Raw genomic sequence first — 18,873 nt, 5'->3', positions numbered from 1 at the left:
GGCTCAGGCTGACTTCAGACTCTATGCAGTTGAACAGTGATCATTCCATAAGTAAACAGAAGCTACTAATAAACTGAATAAGTTATTTATTTGCTGTAGCTGAAAAATCAGCACAAAAGATGATACTGGAGACTGGCTGACAGGTGGATTATTGGAATGATTTTATTGATCAAAAAGCAGGAAAGTTCTCTCATGGTTCCACTAGCTATAGTTAGTAGGGGAAAGAAGAGATGTACTATGTACTAGAGCTTATGCCACGGCTGATACTTTGGCATGACTGATGCATTTCCCTCTGCCTCTATTGCTGTTCCTGTTCTTGCTGTGATGGCAGTATCTGCCTGTGCCTCGACTGATGCTCTGCGTGGCTCCTGTCTGTGTTTTCCCTAGCAGGACTGAACCATTAGCTATGCTGTGAGTGCAGTAGCTGTCATTACCTACTCTGCTGCTTCTACCATGATTACAGCATTTGCTTTGGCCTCTTCTGTTCCTTTGCCATATTTCTGATACTAATGCTCTAATGGCAGCCTGTGTTCTGGCCTCTTCTGCTATTACACTTTACTTATGCCATGACTATGCCATTCCTACTTGCCCTTTCCCATGATTCTTAAATAGACAGCATTTGTTGAAACTTAGATGACTCCAGGAGGCAGGTGACAAGGAAGTTCTTTCCTTGTGCCCTGTGTTTTGATGGCTCTTCCTCTGCTTTCCTTTCCCTTTAATTTGTGTGCTATCAAGCCAGTATTAAGAACTAATGTAAGCATCATATTATATTTTAAAGGGGAAAATATGCTTGCATTTCTAGCTGGTAGGGAATCTATTTTCCCCCCCATTATAAAAATCTTGACAAAAACAAAATACACGTGTTCCTCTATATTTTTCTTTTAAATTGTTCAGTTTTTAATAGGGGGAAAAATTAAAACTGAACATTCTCAGTCTTTATTACAAAAACAGAAATGTCAGCAATTTTGAATCATTTTGATGAAAATGGATGTTTTTTGCAAAAAGTTAGTCAACATCTTCAGGTAGACCTGAAGAAGAGCTCTGCGTGGCTCAAAAGCTCATCTCATTCACCAACAGACATTGGTCCAATAAAATATATTACCTCAGCCAGCTGGTCTCTAATATTCTGGGACTAACACAGCTACAACAACACTGCAAACCACATTAGTCAGAAATTTTGACAAACTTTCCCACCAGCTCTAGTTGTGATTGTTTCTTTAATTCCTGCTGGCACAGTCTACTCTTATTTTCAACTGTGTTGCCCCAGGGGAATTAATGGAACCGCACAAGTGTAAATGAGAACAGAATTTGGCCCAATATGTTTAATCGGAATAAAGATGGCAAGTTTAAATAAATTAATAAAGCATATTGAGCCAATTCTGCTCTCACTTACATCAGACTGCCCCATTGGAACTAATACAGTTACTTAGATGGGAACAGAACTGGCTCAATGTATTTAATTATAAATTGTCATCTTTTTCCCAAACACCTGTTGTGAAGTTGAGAGGTATGAACTAAATGAAAAGAGCACTCAATAGGTCTGTAGCAAACAGGAATCATATGTATTCTTTGTGGTAACTTTATATCTTATGGAAGAGGAAAAGCATGAATTCTCTGTGTTCAAACCAGTGTCCATAATGCAACAGAAGTGCTAACACTGAAAAATCTTCAGCGCCAGGTTTGTGTCAGAACCCATGAAGATATTGTCCATGAACACAGTTCATGCATAAAAACATATACAAAGAAGCTTATGATTTCATCAGAATTGAAGGTAATAGAATATGAGAAGTGCCAGACACCACATTTTATAGGCAGGATCAAACACTTAGGGCTTTTCAAGATAAAAATCCACTTGAAGTCCACCAGAATTAACTCCGTTTACACATTCAAGTATTTTACATGCTGTATAAAAGACATGGAAAGGAGAACATGCTTCTGTCAGCCACCGACTTTCATATTTTATATCTATCCATCGCATTCCATTCTAATACAACATAGCTGTCTTCTTCATAAGGAATGTGTTGTGAGTGAGAACTCGATTTAATTAATATCATATTGGGACCGGAGATGGGTGAACAAAAAAGTAAGTTTTTAAAACACCCAAAATATCCTTTTCTGAATCTTATGGGTCTGTAAAATAAGGCTGTCTTGCCAGGCTTTTGGAGTCCTATTCACCCCCAAGTCAATGGCAATTATTCATACACTGAAGTGGGAGGCAGAGTGGAGGGAGAATAGAGCCAATTGGACTAGTTCAGTGAGAACTGCTTTTCTCATTGTATTAATGAACTTCTTCCCACCTCAGTGAGGACAAGGAGAGGTACCTGAAAATAAAAATAACAAAAAAATTAACTAAACTTTTACAAAACTGCTGAAAAAGTTGACTTTGTATTTTTAACAAAGGTTCAGGTCAGTTCCTCTTTTATCTGGGTCAGTTCAGCCAACCCAAGCCACTCACCTATTTTCTTCCACCTGCTGGCTACAAGAAATGGGGGAATAGGAGAGTTATTTAATTTAAAGGGAATTATCATACTATAGCTCAGAGACTGATGATGGATGGTTAGGGTTTGTAGGATTGGACCTGTGTGTGTATGTATGTATTGCTATGCTTCACTATAATCAAAGTATATTTTACAATAATAGGGTCTTCAGTACATCAAACATTTTTGCTACAAATTATAGTTCTAAAATGTGGAACAGAAAGATAATTGCACTTTCCCTTTGCAATTAGGGAAATTGATAGGCAACTGTCTAATTAATTCAATCTCTGGTGTAAGGCGGGGTGTTCCATTTTCCTTCTTTTATTTAATTAAAAAACATTGGAAACATGTACTGTAGATCAGCAGACCAAATGTCAATGTCATGACATCTCAATTTTAAAATTCAGTGTTACACACTCATCAGTTCACTTCTTGTGATTCAATACATTCTCACACTCTTGGACAGACTGGTCCAGGATGTTTGGGATTCTAGAAGCATCTGGTAAATGCTCTGTATTTTGCCTGGTCTAAGGGACAGTGGCTTTTTTTAAGGTAAGATATATTGTAAATTACTATATTTCAAAGAAAGTGGAAAAACAACACTTGGAAGTATTTTTTCTAGCTCCAGTGCTTCACAAAATATCAGAACTTCTCATAATTCACAAGTCACATAATTCTGATTTACAATCTTGCCTTTCTTCATTTTTAGTTCTGATCTAATTTTAGCAGAGACTAACTCAAGTTTGCAGAGAGCAACTTAAATACAGTTTCTTCCTTACAGATGTAAATTGCTCACATTCATGTACTCATAGGTTGGGGACTGGAACGAATACCATGTTTGTTAAACCATATGACCCACTGGGAAAGTACCCTGAAAAATTCCACAGATCCCACGAACAGAAAGAACATTGTGGTCTATTTCAGCAAAATGTTTGTGTGTGTAAGTGCAACAGACTGGATTTTTGTGGAAGGACATAGATTCAGAAAGGGGCATATTCTGTGCGGTTTTATTTTGAGACAAAGGTTTCAACTTCTACTATATGCTAGCAATGTGGCACTAGTGTCTTCTGCTACTTGTGTGAGAAATGCAAAATGTGAGATCACCAAATTTCTCATCTTTCATGACCTGATGCTTGGTGAAATTCTTGCTCTTGCCTATGTTATTGAAACCTGGCTGAATGACTCAGCTAGACTTGTGCTTGCACAGCTATTCCTGGCTGTTTACTCAGTGCTACATGAGCCTAGAGGAGGCAGTGGAAGAAAACTGGCATATATTTTGAATCTGACCTCGTATATAATAGAAGCCCATTTCCAGAAACAAAAATCAAGTGCATCCATTTACCATGAGATTCCCTGGTGAGAGCCAATGCAGAACTCATGATGGTATACAGATTACATCAGAGTTTGTCAAGGGCTGTCAGAGCTAGAGGGAATTCCTAAATTGAATGTATAGTGTTTGGGGACTTTTATACCCAGGCATACTACACTTCCTGCTAAATTCTATGGTGACTGTCAGATTTTCCCATGTATCCTATGGAGGAACTTGACAGCTGGACACATCTTTGACCTATTCTTAGGGGCTTTAACCTGACATACCACAATGCTTAATCCTGTTAACATTATTTTTTAACATCTATGAGAGACCACTAATGGAGACACTAAGATGCCATGTGCAATCTCAAAGCTGATTCACTAAAAGGTGGTGAGTGGAACCCTTTGGAATCTGACCCTTCTATATGCTGCATGGGAGGGAGAGAGGAGAGCGCTTCTTCTGTAGGGGCATTCCATTTTTTTGTAAGATGCTCAGATACTAATATGTTTGTGTTTAAAAAGGTGTTGTACATAAAATAATAAATAAAATTTTGGAATAAATGCCTTTAAAACTGTTACAGGTTTTCTAGGAATCTGCTTTTCAGAAAACATCAACAATTAATTATCATTGCCAATTATCTGTAGTATATGACTTCTAGTATATTACCCAGAAGGCTAAAGAAATAAGGGTGGCATCAGTGACTTTACCCTGGGCATATCATGCATTTGTTTTTTCAAGTCCCTCTGCAAAAGTTTACTTAGAAATGTTCTTGGATTGGGGGATCTTGATGATTAATGGCTACAGTCTGCACCTACAATTAACCCTCTCACTGATGAAAGGGCATGCATGCTGCACTTTTAAATGGAATGTTCCTTCAAGCACCAGGGTGGTTAAAATGTATAGATTATACTGTTCAAATGTGGAATTGGACATTCCTGGTATGCTAGGAGACTGTATTTAATTAAACTAAGAACAAATTGTGGGCCTAAATTACTTGTCAGTGCCCCTGTAAGTAATACATGGAATTTTCCATTCATATTGGTTGTAAATTATGTTTCATGAGCATCACTGCATTTATTTTCCCTCTGTCCTCTTTTAGTGTTTGACTGTCACAGGGTATCTGGTCCCTGTGAGTAAACCAGGCCCAGCACCCTTGTGTCAGAGCTGGTGGTCCCAATTAGTCAATTATGTGGGGGTGGAGCATTACACCTGGGGTTATAAACATCTGTCAGACAGCAGGTAGAGGAGCATTGATTGGGAGCAAGCTGTATATAGGGAAAGGACCCACAGAGGACTGAAATTAACTTCTGTAGAGCAAGGGGGTCAGGTGCCTAGGAAGATTGCTGTGGATCTGCTGTTCTAGAAGATCTCCAGATCTGGTGGAGAGCAAAGCTGGCTGAATAAGGGCTGGGTGAGCTGAGGAATGTTCATTTTGCTTATGTTTGGATTTAAACTTCTTTAAAGGAGACTGGGTGGGGCAGTGTATGCTTGGAAGCTGGGGAGAAACTCTGCCTTGTGACACTGACATTCTTCAATTCCAAACAGTCCTTAACTTTAAGAGAAAATCAGAACCTTGTTTCTAAACCTCTGCAAATACCAGCGTGAGGGAGCAGTTAGCGCTTGCCCCATGGTTCTGGTTTCAGGACACATTTGAAATTGGCCTTTTTGTTATTGTACAGATGCAGTCAAAATCTTGCAACTTTAAATATTTAGCATTTGTTTCTCTTTTTGTACAAAGAGCACTACCACCATTCTCCATTGCTAAAATAGAATTTTCTCAGTCACTGAGATGCTTAAAAAGGGACAGCTGGAATGCTATTTGAGGGGGGTCAGATCATGTTCCCTTTTGTTCTGTTGGCTAGTCAGTCCCTTAAAACTCACTCTAAAATCCTATTAGGAGTCTGATTCTGAGTGTGACAGTGATGCATTTAATTTACTGTCCCTTTCAGCAACTACACTGCCCCAGCTTTGTAGGTGAATACAGGAAGGAGCTCTACTAACACCTTGCTACATGAGCACAAGGTACACTCATTTGCTCTAAAGCTTCTTAGGAAAGGGCTGGAAGAAAAGGGCAAATTCAGCACACTCCCACTTTTATTACATTCAGCACTATCAGCCACCAACCTTCCAGCATATCCCTAGGAAGAGGGAGAAGCATTGCTTGCAACACAGGCATCCCTATCTACCATCTCCTCCATTTCATATATATTCAGATCATCTTTTTTGCTCATGAGGGAGATAATTATAGCCGGGCTCACAGAACAATTCTGCGGAGCCCATTGGCCAGAGTTCAAATCTCTAGGGTTTACAGTTCATTGTGGCTATACTTTAAAATCCTTCTAAATTACAGATAGGAGAATGAAATCAAGAAAGGTACTAAATTCATCTTTCTTAATTCTAAACTGATTCACCTCACCTGAAGCATTCAGATGGATTAGTGGAGTATTGAGTCCTAAACCTCTAGTAAATGGAGGTGACCTCCTTTAAATCACTATGTATAAAATATGCTTTGTCAGGCAGTCCAATAATCCAAATCCTTTAAACTGCAGTAAGCTTAGGTTATTTTAGATGCATGAATGAAAAAAGTAAAATTGATTGTTTTCTCTAGACCCTAGCATTAAGGGAAGTCAAAGAATGAAATTTGTTTGATATTCAAATGAATAACAATTACAACATTGAATTTAATCTTTTTTTTTTTAATAAAAGCCCTTTTACATGGAAAAATGAATCTGGAACAAGCTGGTAAGTCCCAGAGGATACAATAAATTATTGCTTTCTCTACAGTTTTGGAAGTTGTATCATACTTCATTGCCTCCCATATACAAAACTCATAATAAAAAAAAAATCCCTAATACGTTAGAATCTCTATTTCTACACCAAAAAGTATTAAACATTATACCCTACATGGAAATCAAAAGGAAACATTTTTTAAAAAATTGTCTTCCTGTGTTAGAAAAAGAACAAAGACTAGCCATAATAATTCATGGAAATGTCCTTTCAAAGAACAGATGTCTTTTAGCCATCCAAAATGGATGCTGAGATCAAAAGGTGAGTTTCATGCATTATGGGCAGATGTTATGTAGGCAGCTCTCATTTGGTCTAACAAAGATGTATTCATGAGCAAGTGAAAAGGCCACTTTGCACAGGATTCCAATCACTGGTGACTGAGAGTTCTTCCCCTCATAAATAAGGACCTCTCTTCAGGCTATATTGCAAACAACTGGACCTGAACAAAAAAAGTTCATGAAAACTGGAACATTATCTTGATTGAAGGTTTGTGGTGTATTTTCACTTTCTTCCTCTTCTCTCTGTATAAGTGGCTAGACCAGGATTCTCTTTCACTGAATTTCTCTGAGCTGATCAACCATGAATTTATATGTAGTAGCAACCAATGAAAGCTCATGTAGGTAAAGAAGGGATGAATCAGTTTGATTTAAGGATTCATCAAGAACTTTCCCTAAACTCAAACTTTCTGAGGGCTGAAAAAATACGGCTTTCTTCCCACTCCACTCCATTCCACAACTACATTTTATTTCATAATTGTGCACCTCTACACTTCCTACTTCCAGCAGGGTTTGAAAGTGCTGAAACTAGATACTTGTTATCCCAACTAGGTCAGGGCCCCATTTTGCTAGCCACTATATAAACATAGTAAATGACAGCTCACACCCTGGAGATTTTACTATCTAAAAGAAATGTTAGAAGAATGGCCCTCTAAATACAGTTTGTGCGCCAACTCAAAGCACCCTATTTTAAAAGATGGGGAAAGAAAAATATTACCAAATCTAATACACTTTCTGAGCACCCAATGTAATTTACATTGATAAATAGATTTTTCTAGTAAAGTTGATGACCTTGACTTTGATCACAACTGAACTAATGGAGATTAGTCTTCACTGAGAATTTTAAACCTTTCCCCCACCATTGGTCTAGTACCAGCACAGCTCCACTGCTGAGAGCACTAGTTGAGACTGGCTACAGGCGTTTTTATGACTATTTCATCTAAAGCTGCTCTGAGCTGCTGAAAGGGACAGTAAATAGCATTAAAAGCTGTCATACCCAGGATCTCACTTTGAATAGGATTCTAGGGTGTTTGTGTGTTTGACAGAGAAGGAATGTGAACTGATCCTGAAATTATCATATAAAGTGTCCCCTTTCATGCTTCCCAGTAATGGATTGGGATTGATAAAGATACTTCCTGTATTTTAATGTGTGCATAATTCTATTCTGATCAGGACTTAAAAACATGGTGTTAAATAGAGCTGGATGAAATATTTTTGACCATAACATTATTTAACTGAAAAATGCAGATTTGGGTTGACCAAACTATTTAATGATTTTGTATATTTTGGAAAATTATTTGTCAAAATGTAAAAAGGAAAAACCTAGAGACCAGTGGCTGAGGTAAAACCTTTTTATTGCGCAACTTCTGTTATTGAAAGCAACAAGTTTTTGAGCTACACCCAGCTCTTCTTCAGATTCCAGTCCCTTTGTCAGTGCTCTCCCTCTCCCACCATCTAATTTGACAAATCACAAGAAAATATTCTTATGATTGAAAATTATGCAGTAAAAGTAGGTTTCATTTAACGCTAACCATCTTTGAGGTAAAAATTACTCACCTGCTATGTATAATGTTTTCAATTTCTAATGGTTTTTTCTGCTACTAAGATGCACAAGGTTATTGAATAAACAAATAAAATTATGTTTCTGCTTCACCTCTTGTTGGTTGTGGTGAAGTGGAAACTAATAGTGGTTCATTGTAATGACGTGGACAAATTGTATATCTCCCATGCTCTTGATGGTGCAGAGGAACAGTAGTAAATGGCTGAACTTCAAAAGGTTTGGGAGTTGAGATCAGTTCATCTGTAGCTAGATCTCAAGGTACTCCCCAGGTGTGGCTAAGCATTCCTGTCTATATTTCAGAGGCTAAGTGACTTACTCGTACTCTCTGGACAAGGTATTTCCACTAAAATTTCTTACCAAATACTTTAGAGAGAGTATTTATTTATTGCCCCTATCTCCTAGAACTGGAAGGTCATTGAGTCCAGCCCCCTGCCTTCACTAGCAGGACCAAGTACTGATTTTGCCCCAGATCCCTAAATGGCCCCCTCAAGGATTGAGCTCACAACCCTGGGTTTACGAGCTCAATACTCAAACCACTGAGCTATCTCTCTCCCCCAGTCATTATCAGGGACAGCACTGGACTAGATGGGTCACTGGTCTAATCCTGTAGGTTAATTCTTAAGTTGAATCATATCTATCTTCAGCATTGAGGTAGGGCTGGAAGGTATGTGCATTGTCCATTTCTGTAGCTTATGCACAACTACCTCAGCCATCCCCTGCCCCTTCTCCCATATATACATTGGAGGAGGGATAGCTCAGTGGTTTGAGCATTGGCCTGCTAAACCCAAGGTTGTGAGTTCAATCCTTGAGGGGGCCATTTAGGGATCTGGGGCAAAAATTAGGGATTGGTTCTGCTTTGTTTGAGCAGGGGGTTGAACTAGATGACCTCCTGAGGTCCTTTCCAACCCTGATAATTCTATGATTTGTAAATCAAGCCAGAGTCTGGCATGGCCTCCTCAATTCAGTGGAAGCATTTCAGGCTCTGCACATCTGTGGAGAACAGGATGAGGATAGGGATTTGGATGGGCAGGAATAGCTCTGAATTTCTTTAGACCTGGTTTGAAACATGGAAAGCATGTACAGGAAACAAATCTTTGGGGGAGGAGGGAGAAGAGGGGAACATTTGCAGCATCTTCACAAAAGAACCTTTGAGGGTTCAATACTGGTAGCTAGAAACTGATCTATTCCTTGCTTATTTAGCAATTTTTTTTTTTAAACTTGATAAACTGCTGGTGACGTACTCAGGAGCCAACAAAGAATAACGATAGGCAAATTTGATTAGAAATGAGCTCTTAGTGCACTAGCTTCCTGTATCTTCCAACAGCTAGAAAATGGATTCCTAAAGTCAGTGTGATTCTTAAAAGAATAGGGTACCAGATTTTAAAATTTTCAGGTATGTGCTATTTCTGTGGATTTATTAGCATGTGGATATGCCTCCAGCAGGCTTCTTGGTCTTTGAAAATCAACTGGAAATCTGACCTTAAAAATGAGGCGGTGAGGAGTGCTGCCTTAAATCAGGTTCAAAAATGGTCAACAGAGCTTTCTAAATCACATACTAAGCTCCAAATAGATACAGGTCCTATGGTACATCATTTTGTAGATTGGAAATCTAAAAGCCCAAGCAAGACAGCTCACTTTATTGAACTGAATTAATAGCACTCTAAAAAATACCTTAATTTTGTATGGAGTTGGACTAGATAAAGTAGTCATTCATCTAGACTGTTAGTAGCTCCTTCTGGATAACAACCAGAAAAACTCAACTGAAATATTGGCTTAATGAACTAGTTATCCACTCCCAGTTCCAAATGCTTTATTTTTTTGTTTCATTCAGGAACTTGAAATGTATGCCAAATCATGGATAAACACTATCTTCTTTTCCCTAATAGCTAACAAAATGACTTGCTATGGTCGTGCTGGCTCCATTATCAGGTTTGAAATTCCCTTCTAGCACAGGGTGAGGCTTATGATAGAAACATTCTGTTGCCTTTACAGCTGGTTTTAGTTTCTTTTTTAAAGGAATTTGCTTCCCCCTTTGTATCAAAATGACAAGAAATTTCTTACAGTAGCATGGAAGGACTGGAAGGAACCTCAAGAGGTCATCTAGTCCAGTCCCCTGCACTCATGGCAGGACCTGTGGATCTAGACCTATTATCTAGACCTGTGAATAGCAGGGGTGGCGGTTATGTGAACCGAAGTCTTCCCACAGGGCAATACAGAGCTCTGACTAGGCCAGTAGGCCAGGTGTGCTTAAATTTAAGCACACAGTTTGTGGCTAAGTTGAGAGACCTTAAACACCTTTTCAACCCACATGAATTTCACGGCTGTTACAATCCCCTGCAAAACAGGATTGATAAGGGAAACATAAATGCTGACACAACTCTAACTCTAATGGTATGAACTTCCCCACTAACAGACTGTTTTATTTCATCCTTCACCAAGCCATTTCAATTAAGTGTTATCTGATATATAAATTAGAGATAACACTATGATTTTATTCTTATTTGGCTGTAATGCCTGCAGCTGGGGGATAAAAAATCCAAACATAAGTAATACCAGAGTACTGAACACTTCATTCATTGAGGCATTAAATGTTGAGTGACCTTCAAAGCTTTCTCATATGGGAAAATTACACTTTGGTTTCTGTGCACATACATTAAGGGGAAATTAGTTGCTTATCTGGACTTCCTGATATATTTGGCTATGCTTCTTTGGGTGATAGCTGTCTTCCTCTTACTGCAATACAGTAGAATATATACTGAAACAGGAACAAAGAACATCTCCTTAGCTGCTGTAAATTGGTGTAGCATTCAGTGAAATAAATGCAGATGCATTGATTCACACCAGCTGAGGATCTGGCTCAAGAGCCTGAGGAAGGAAGGAACTGGTTTTTGCAGTCACAGATCAACTGTATCGCCTCTTTCTGCTTTATCGTTGGTATCAAGCATCAATACCTCAATGTCAATAGTTTTGCTACATTCTATGGAGCAAAAATAAGGGTTTTTTTTCACAAGGAATTTACGGGGTGCAGATTAATCTCTCTATATATTATAATACACACATTTTTCACTGACTGGAAAATAGACAGAATGACTACACCTGTCTGCAGTCATACTCAATTGTAAAGAGTATTGGCTTCCAAGACTTAGATATTGAGCCATACTAATGTATTCACTCCCATGCAGAAAATTATTCTCCACTATTTCTGTATCTTGCATGGCCAATGGTATAGTCAGCAAATGTGCTCACTGCAGCTTCTGTGGGGTGAGTACTTGACTGATTTGCTAGAGGAAAAGGGGGTCCTTGCATCTTTTAGGGCAACCCCACTACACCACATAATATGGGGCGGGGGGGAGATGTACAGTGATAAATCAGGAAGCCCATTCTTAGCTTAATAGGACTGGCACCAACAGTTGCAGCAGGAGGAGCCTGAGCAAAAGCAAAGGCCAGGAGGAGACCCTAGATGCCATTATTATTCACCTTGGTTAACACAATGTGGGAAGGTGTAAGGGGGTCAAACTGATGGTCCGAGCTAAGTGGGGATTTAGGGTTGATCCAGGAATTATTCCTTGGGGGACAATTATTTGGTCTGATACATAGCAGTGTAGGGTAGGCAGGGGGGCTGTGAAGCCTCAAAGGGGTAATCTGATGAAGAGGCCTGTAAATAGGTGGCTAAATTCATACCTACCTGTCAAGTTCAGGGCAACTGCACCTGTATTTCCCCTCAATGGTCCAGCAAGAGTACCTACTCTCAGGCTTCCTTCTCCCTAGGCATTGTCTGTCTTGAGTGGAGGCCAGAATCTTTCTTCTGACTAGGGTATTTCCAGGCTGCTAAGTACCTTGGCTTCCCTGTGTTTGTTCTTAGCAGAGGCAGGTTGCCCAAGAATCCCTACTTTCTTTTTAGAGGCTGATAACCAAGTGATTACAAATCTAACTTAAAAAAAAAGCACTACAGAGAACCTTAAAAACAATAAGAATCTACACACACATGCTAATCTTCCCAGAGATTAACCCAATCCTAAATTGGGCTCTGGCTGAAACAGTCCTTCCAAACCCCACCCAAGAAACCAACGGGTTTCTTTTGTGATCACTAGTTCATCTCTGCTTCAGCACAAAATAAGTACTCATCACATGTTTTTTTTTCCCCACCTTTTCTGCTGTTCATGGGTCTTTGATCTGGAGTTTCCAGAAGCAGGTAATTAGTACATCATGTCTTTGACTCCATCCTTTTGAAGCTATGCCCTGGGGAGGAAAGTGGGTCATTTGTGTTCTCCCTACCTTCAAGAACTTCCCAGGAAATTCTCTTCAAAGGGCTTTTTGGAACAATACCTGGGAAGTTCCTAATACCTTCCGCAGATTGTAAATTCTCTAGGAAGCGAACTAGTGCATATATACAATTCCATAGTAACACATGCACAACTGCAATTTTACTATAATTGGCCCCAAGGTTTTAAATCAACTTAATTCAATAAGTTTGTTAGGATATTGAGTGTCTGTCATAGTAACCAAGGGAGTTTGTGTCTTCATCAGGGCATATCTTATTGAACATCAGAGTTACTCAGGGAGAATGGGGTATACCTGACAGGACTCAGAGCAGATATAACTTTGTCTGATGTTCAGGAAGGAATCAGTGACTATCTGGGAACTCTGTCAGGGGATGGGGAGGGGGGGTGGATGAAGGGGAAGCTAGCCAAGCCTAATTATGGGTGCCTACTTGTTACAGGTGTCTTATGGAAAGGATGCAGTTATTGGCTACAATGGATTGGAAAGGGATTTGAAAGAAAGTGTCCCATAAGGGAGCTGATCAAGAAAGTTTTGGGGCTCTTACATTTGTTACAGCAGGGAGCTGACTGCCTTTTTTTTTTTTTTTTTTTGTCCTTGCCTCCTCTCTCCCCCCCCCCCCCCCACTTATGGGATCTGAGGAAGTGGGTTTTGGGCTTCTCTATCTGGAACAGTGGGGAGCCAACCCCACTCCATTTATAGCCCTCATTTGCCTTATGTAAAGGGAGGCCAGTGGGGGTCCCAGCAGCAGGATAGCTGGGACCAGTTTGGAGAATATGTGAAAATGATTAAGGAAGATGATGACCTGCACTGTGCAACTTATTGCTGGGTACTCCAGGTGAATAAAGTTGCAGCCTAATTGAACCACATTCATTGCCTCCTGTCTAGCTTCTCATATAGCCAGACAAATGAGATACTCTCATAGTCCATCAGTGAAGTCATATTTCCTACCAGTATCTGGATAAGCAGTCAAACAGATTGTTTAAAGTTTGTCTTGTATATTAGCAAAATACTCACCCCTTTGCATATATTTCTCACACTGCTTCAGAATGTTGATCAACATTTTGGTCACTGCAACCATAAGAAAAGACACTGACAGTGCATGTGCATTCACATGTGTGCAATTCAAGTAACACCTTGTTTTTTTAAAAAAAAAACCCACTGAGAACATTCAAAGTCAGCAATAAGGTCTGGTTAATGTTTGGATCATGTCAGAGCTTCCCTCATGTGTGGCCTCTTCAATGTGGACAATAGCAGCAGCGTAATAAGAGCACAGAGGGAGTACTAGTCTCCATTAGTATATTGCTTCAGACCCTGTATTAATTTGATCCGGTGTGGTCTTTGTGACAATATCCATAAGGTGGTGACAATATTAGCTGCATAATTCAGGCTTTGCACCCATTTTTACCACTTGATGAAAGGTCTCACTAGAGTCCAAAAAAGAGGAAAACTTCCACGTCACCAGTTTTGTCAGGATTTACAAACCATCTGTATTTTTGTCATGCTTATTCTTGATTCAGAAAGTAAAATGTCTTGTGTGTCACACTGGATATGTGTGTCATGTGGGGTGGGAGACATATACTCCAGTGGGCGGAATGAGGAATTGTAGTGGAAGAACTGTGTTCTGCTATACTTTGAACCTATTTTCTTTCTCTCTCTCTCTCACACACACACACACACATACACACACACACACACACACACACTGAGAGAAACTATCAAACTGAGGTTAAGTTCAGACCTCCATGTTCATGCAGCAGAAGTAACATTTATTACTATTTTTACCACTAATGTAGTTCTGCTGCCTCAGGGTGAGGGGAGCAGTATGGACTGCCCAGTCAGGTCAATCCATACTCCTTACCTGCCATGGAGCTCTAGTCAGTGAGTGGACCATCCACCCCAATATGGGGTGTTTGGAGACTGTCTCCAAAGTGCAGGGCCGGCTTTAAGCTGATTCGACCGATTCCCTGGAATGGGGCCCCGCGCCTAAGAGGGCCCCGCAATGTCCAGGGCTGCTGGCAGAGTGGGGGGAAAAGAAAAGCCGCATCCTGCTTCTCCCCCCTCCCTCCAGCGCTTGCGCCGCCATACGGCTGATCAGCGCAAGCCTGGGAGGGAGGGGTGAGAAGGAGGAATGCTGCGTGCTTGGGGAAGACACGGGGCCAGGGTGGGGATTTGGGGAGGGATCCAATGGGGCAGTGAGGGGGCTGGGGGCGGGGCCAGGGTGGGGATTTGGGGAGGGATCCAATGGGGCAGGGAGGGGGCAGAGTCAGGGCAGAGTTGGGGGGGGGGGGGGGGGTGAGGGGAGAGCGCGAGACAATTCGCGTCCTGGCGTGGGGCCCCGCACCTGCTAAAGCCGGCCTTGCCAAAGTGTACAGGACAGGAAGCTGACATAGTAGCTGTGGAATGGCATTGTGGTTGCTCTTTCCTCTCAGAGGGAGGATTTCATTCCCTGGAATATCTGCAAAACCTCTCTTTACACAACCCATTTCAGGATAAGGATTCAACCGGATTTAACACTATGTAAACAATAACCCATTCCAGATCTCTCCATGTGTCTCAGAGGAAACTGCTGGGTGTTGAGCTCTTCTGAAAGTCTCGCCTTTATTTATGTGCCTAAATGGGAGCTGAGGTCTTCTGAAAATCTGATCTCAATGATGGGTACTGGCCTTCAGTTCTTTTGAAAATCTGATCGGAATATATACCTCATGTCTGTGACACAGCGGAGAAGTGCTGATTGACACAATGGTGGGAGTGAATTATTGCACACAGTGTTCGTTCTTTATATATAAAATAAAACATAAACCACATAGCTATTTATATTCATTTTAATGTTCATCAGCCATGATGTCTTCCCCCTGGGATGGATGTAAAGTGTGTTGGGGACTAAGCTGCTATGCTGGTTCTATACCTTTCAGGAGTTCCTGGATGGCTGGCTTGCTATCCTTATCCACCACTGGAGCAGTGTATGGGGGTTGGATTGGAGCTGAGAATCTGGTCCACTACTTTAGTGGCAAAACAATGGTATCCCAGGCAACATAGACCTTCTATAACTTTTGTCCACAACTAATATGTACTTGTGACTACCAGTATACACTGTTTTAAAGTCTGATTTTTTTTTTTTTGTTCCATTTGGTTCATATGCTAAAATCACAAGCAGCTTTACTAAAAGGCTGAAAAGATAATTATAGGAATTTAGAGTTAGAAGGTACCTCGAGGTCATCTAGTCTATTTTCCCCTTAACTCCCCCAATGCTGATACAGAATTATACCTAGACAAATACCTGTAAGATCATTTAACCTGTTCTTAAACCTTCAATGAAGGGGATTTCAGAGCCTCCCCTGGTAACCTGTTCTATTGCTTAACTATTCTTATAGCTAGAATTTTCTTCCTGAAATCTTACTGCAAATTACTATTTGTTCTACCCTCAGTGGACATGGAGAACAATTGATCACTACGTCTTAGACACGATAAGTCTTCAGATATGTAAAAGGTTGTCAATCTGATTTATCTTCTCTCTAAACAGAACCATTGATAACCACTCTTCTTGAGTATGATTTTTCAGCCAGTTGTGCACCCACTCCCAATCAGTTAAGCACCCATAATGGGACAAAAGTATCTTGTTACTAGCCATATCTGCTCAAAGGACTGTCAACCAGTATTTAAATCACACGATTATTATAGGTCTCTTAAGGTTGCCTGATACTTCCCATTATAAGAACCTGTCTTCGGTTGCTTATAACTTTGCTAACTGTTAGTTGACTGTGCATGTGTAAAATCAGCCTAACCTTTCTGCATCAGGTTCAATAATTTTGGTTTGACCACTTGAGAATGAGGATAGTGACTAATACATTGTATGGCCAAAATTAAAATTCTGGTGACCTTTTCTTTGAGATGCTCTAGAAGCCCCATGCTTTGGAGCAGGGAGTCAAAATTTGGCAGGGGGATGGTCTTTGTCAGGGATGTGCCTTTTACCCCCCTCTGCACAAATCCACCTAAATTTGACTCTGTTATGAGCCTTTGAAAAATCACAGGTTGCACTTACTCAATATAGACTTGCTTGAGCTTCTTAGCTAAAATCACTGAAAATTGCATTGGCACTAAATATGCTCCCACCTGTGGCAGAGCAAAGCTTTCCTTGCAGCTACAGCTCTGGGCTGCTTTAGGCTCTGCCAGGGCCATGTTCCAGAACTGAGAGCAGGGTGGCTTCCTTTCCTCTTGTCAGGGTATGCATCAAGGCTGATTTTCCCCACTCTGGCACCTCGAGTGCAGAAGGTGGGGGCCCACAAGGATTCTAAAAATGAATACTGGCCACTCCAGGCTTGTATTAAACTTCCAAGGTTACAGCATCTCTGACCTTTGATGGGTAGATGCTGCCACCACCCAAGTGCAAAAAAACCCCTTTTGATCTAAGAAGGTGCACTTGGGAATTCCTCCCTGTAGGGTACCCTCAAGCCCTTTCACCCTCTTTCTCCCCCCACCCACCCTGGGGAAGAGCTGGGCGAGAAAACAAAGGAAATCGGCTGTTCCCACCAGCTAATTAAACAACATATGCACAAACCTCTTAGACACACAACCAATCCTGTTTTTAAAAAAGAGAAAGAAAAATACATCTGGAACTTAGGCTATTGCTAGGTTTAAAAAGAGCAAACATAATTAAGCATCAAGAATGGTTTTCTTGAGGCCCAGTTTAAAGGTTACAAGCAAAACAAAAGCACCTGGGGTTAGCACAGAGGAGTCCACAAGCCATAAAGAAATAAAAGAAACCTAATTGCTTCTTCCTAGACATTCCCTGATCTGCTTACATATCTTGGTGTTTCAAATAAGTAGTTTCTAGGTATGATCTGATGGGTTTTTATACCTGGCTTAAAGCTTCTTACAGCATAGTTGAGGCCTGTTCCTGCTCTGCATCTCCTCTCTCCGGAGAACAGCAACAGACAAAGGGAAAGTGTTTCCCAATTTTAAAAATTTCTAGCCCTTCCATTGGCTCTTTTGGTCACATGCCCACTCCTGTCCTTTTTACCTATGGGTTTTTTAACCCTTTACAGGTAAAGCAAGTAGAGAACATCTACTAACAGGGATTTTATACCCAGTTGGCTGGCTGGGTATCCATAAAAGGTAGCTACCCCCCAGTTCATTTATCACAGTATATCTATGCTGCAACCCCCTCCTTCCTCTCCTCTTTCCCCCCCTCCCCCCCACACACAACAGTGGGTCTCAGAGCCCAGGTCAACTGACTTGGGCTTGTGCTATGAGGTTAAAAATAGCATGTAAGGTTCCCGCTTGGACTGTGTCCTGAGCTCTGAGACCCTCCCTCCCTCATTGGGTTTCATAGCCCGGTTCAAGGCCAAGCAGGAATGTCTACATGGCTATTTTTAGCCCCATTGTGTGCATCAGTCAGTTAACCTGGGCTCTGAGGCTCACTGTCTTCTCACCCAAACCCCCTCAGTGTGGACATACCCTCAGTGACCTTCCTGCTGGTGCTCAAGCACATGCTGCATCATTTGAATGCAGGCTGGGGAGTGGGTGGGAATAGACTGACAAGAAGTTAGGAGGACACAACTGGAACTGAAGGCTGTAAGGGTAGAGGGAAGTTTGGAGTGGGAGGAGAGAGAGAGAGAGAGGGAGAGTGGGCCTGGGGGGGTGGGGGTGTGTGGGTGTGGGGGGGGGGGGGGGGAGTCTTTTTTTTTAGACCAGAAGGGACATCAAATTGTCTAGTTTGACCTCAGAGGTGAATGGGATTGATTAGGTGAGGAGACTTGGATTAGGAGTGGGTGGGGAAGAGGAGGTAGTGGTGGTGAGGGAAGGGAGACAGATGTGGTGATGAGGAGCCTGGCTGCAGGGAGACAACTGGAACTGGTAGGGCAAAGTTACTGGGAGAAAAAGCCCAGGCAGGGGAGGTGGTGGGAAGAGATTGGGCAAGGAGCCCAGGAAGGGAGACTGGGGAGGGCAGGGGCATTTTTAGGCCTTGGAGGACAGAGTGGATGAGAAGCAATGGGGGACTTGGAATGACAGTTGGGTGGAGGGGCAGGATTGACAAATTGGAGGCAATCAGGGAGAAGGGGTTACTCTTTGGGTGGGAATAGGCAGAAGAGGCTGTACCCTACCTCATTTTTTTGCAAAAATTGAAAGACCTGTAGTGAATAAGGCAAGGGATTTCAGAAAGAGAAGAGCGCCTCATACTTA

The sequence above is a fragment of the Terrapene carolina genome, unplaced genomic scaffold (assembly GCF_002925995.2).
Source record: "Terrapene carolina triunguis isolate 2854851 unplaced genomic scaffold, T_m_triunguis-2.0 Scaffold69, whole genome shotgun sequence".
NCBI lineage: Eukaryota > Metazoa > Chordata > Testudines > Emydidae > Terrapene > Terrapene triunguis.
Note: the sequence above shows the minus strand (reverse complement) of the source record.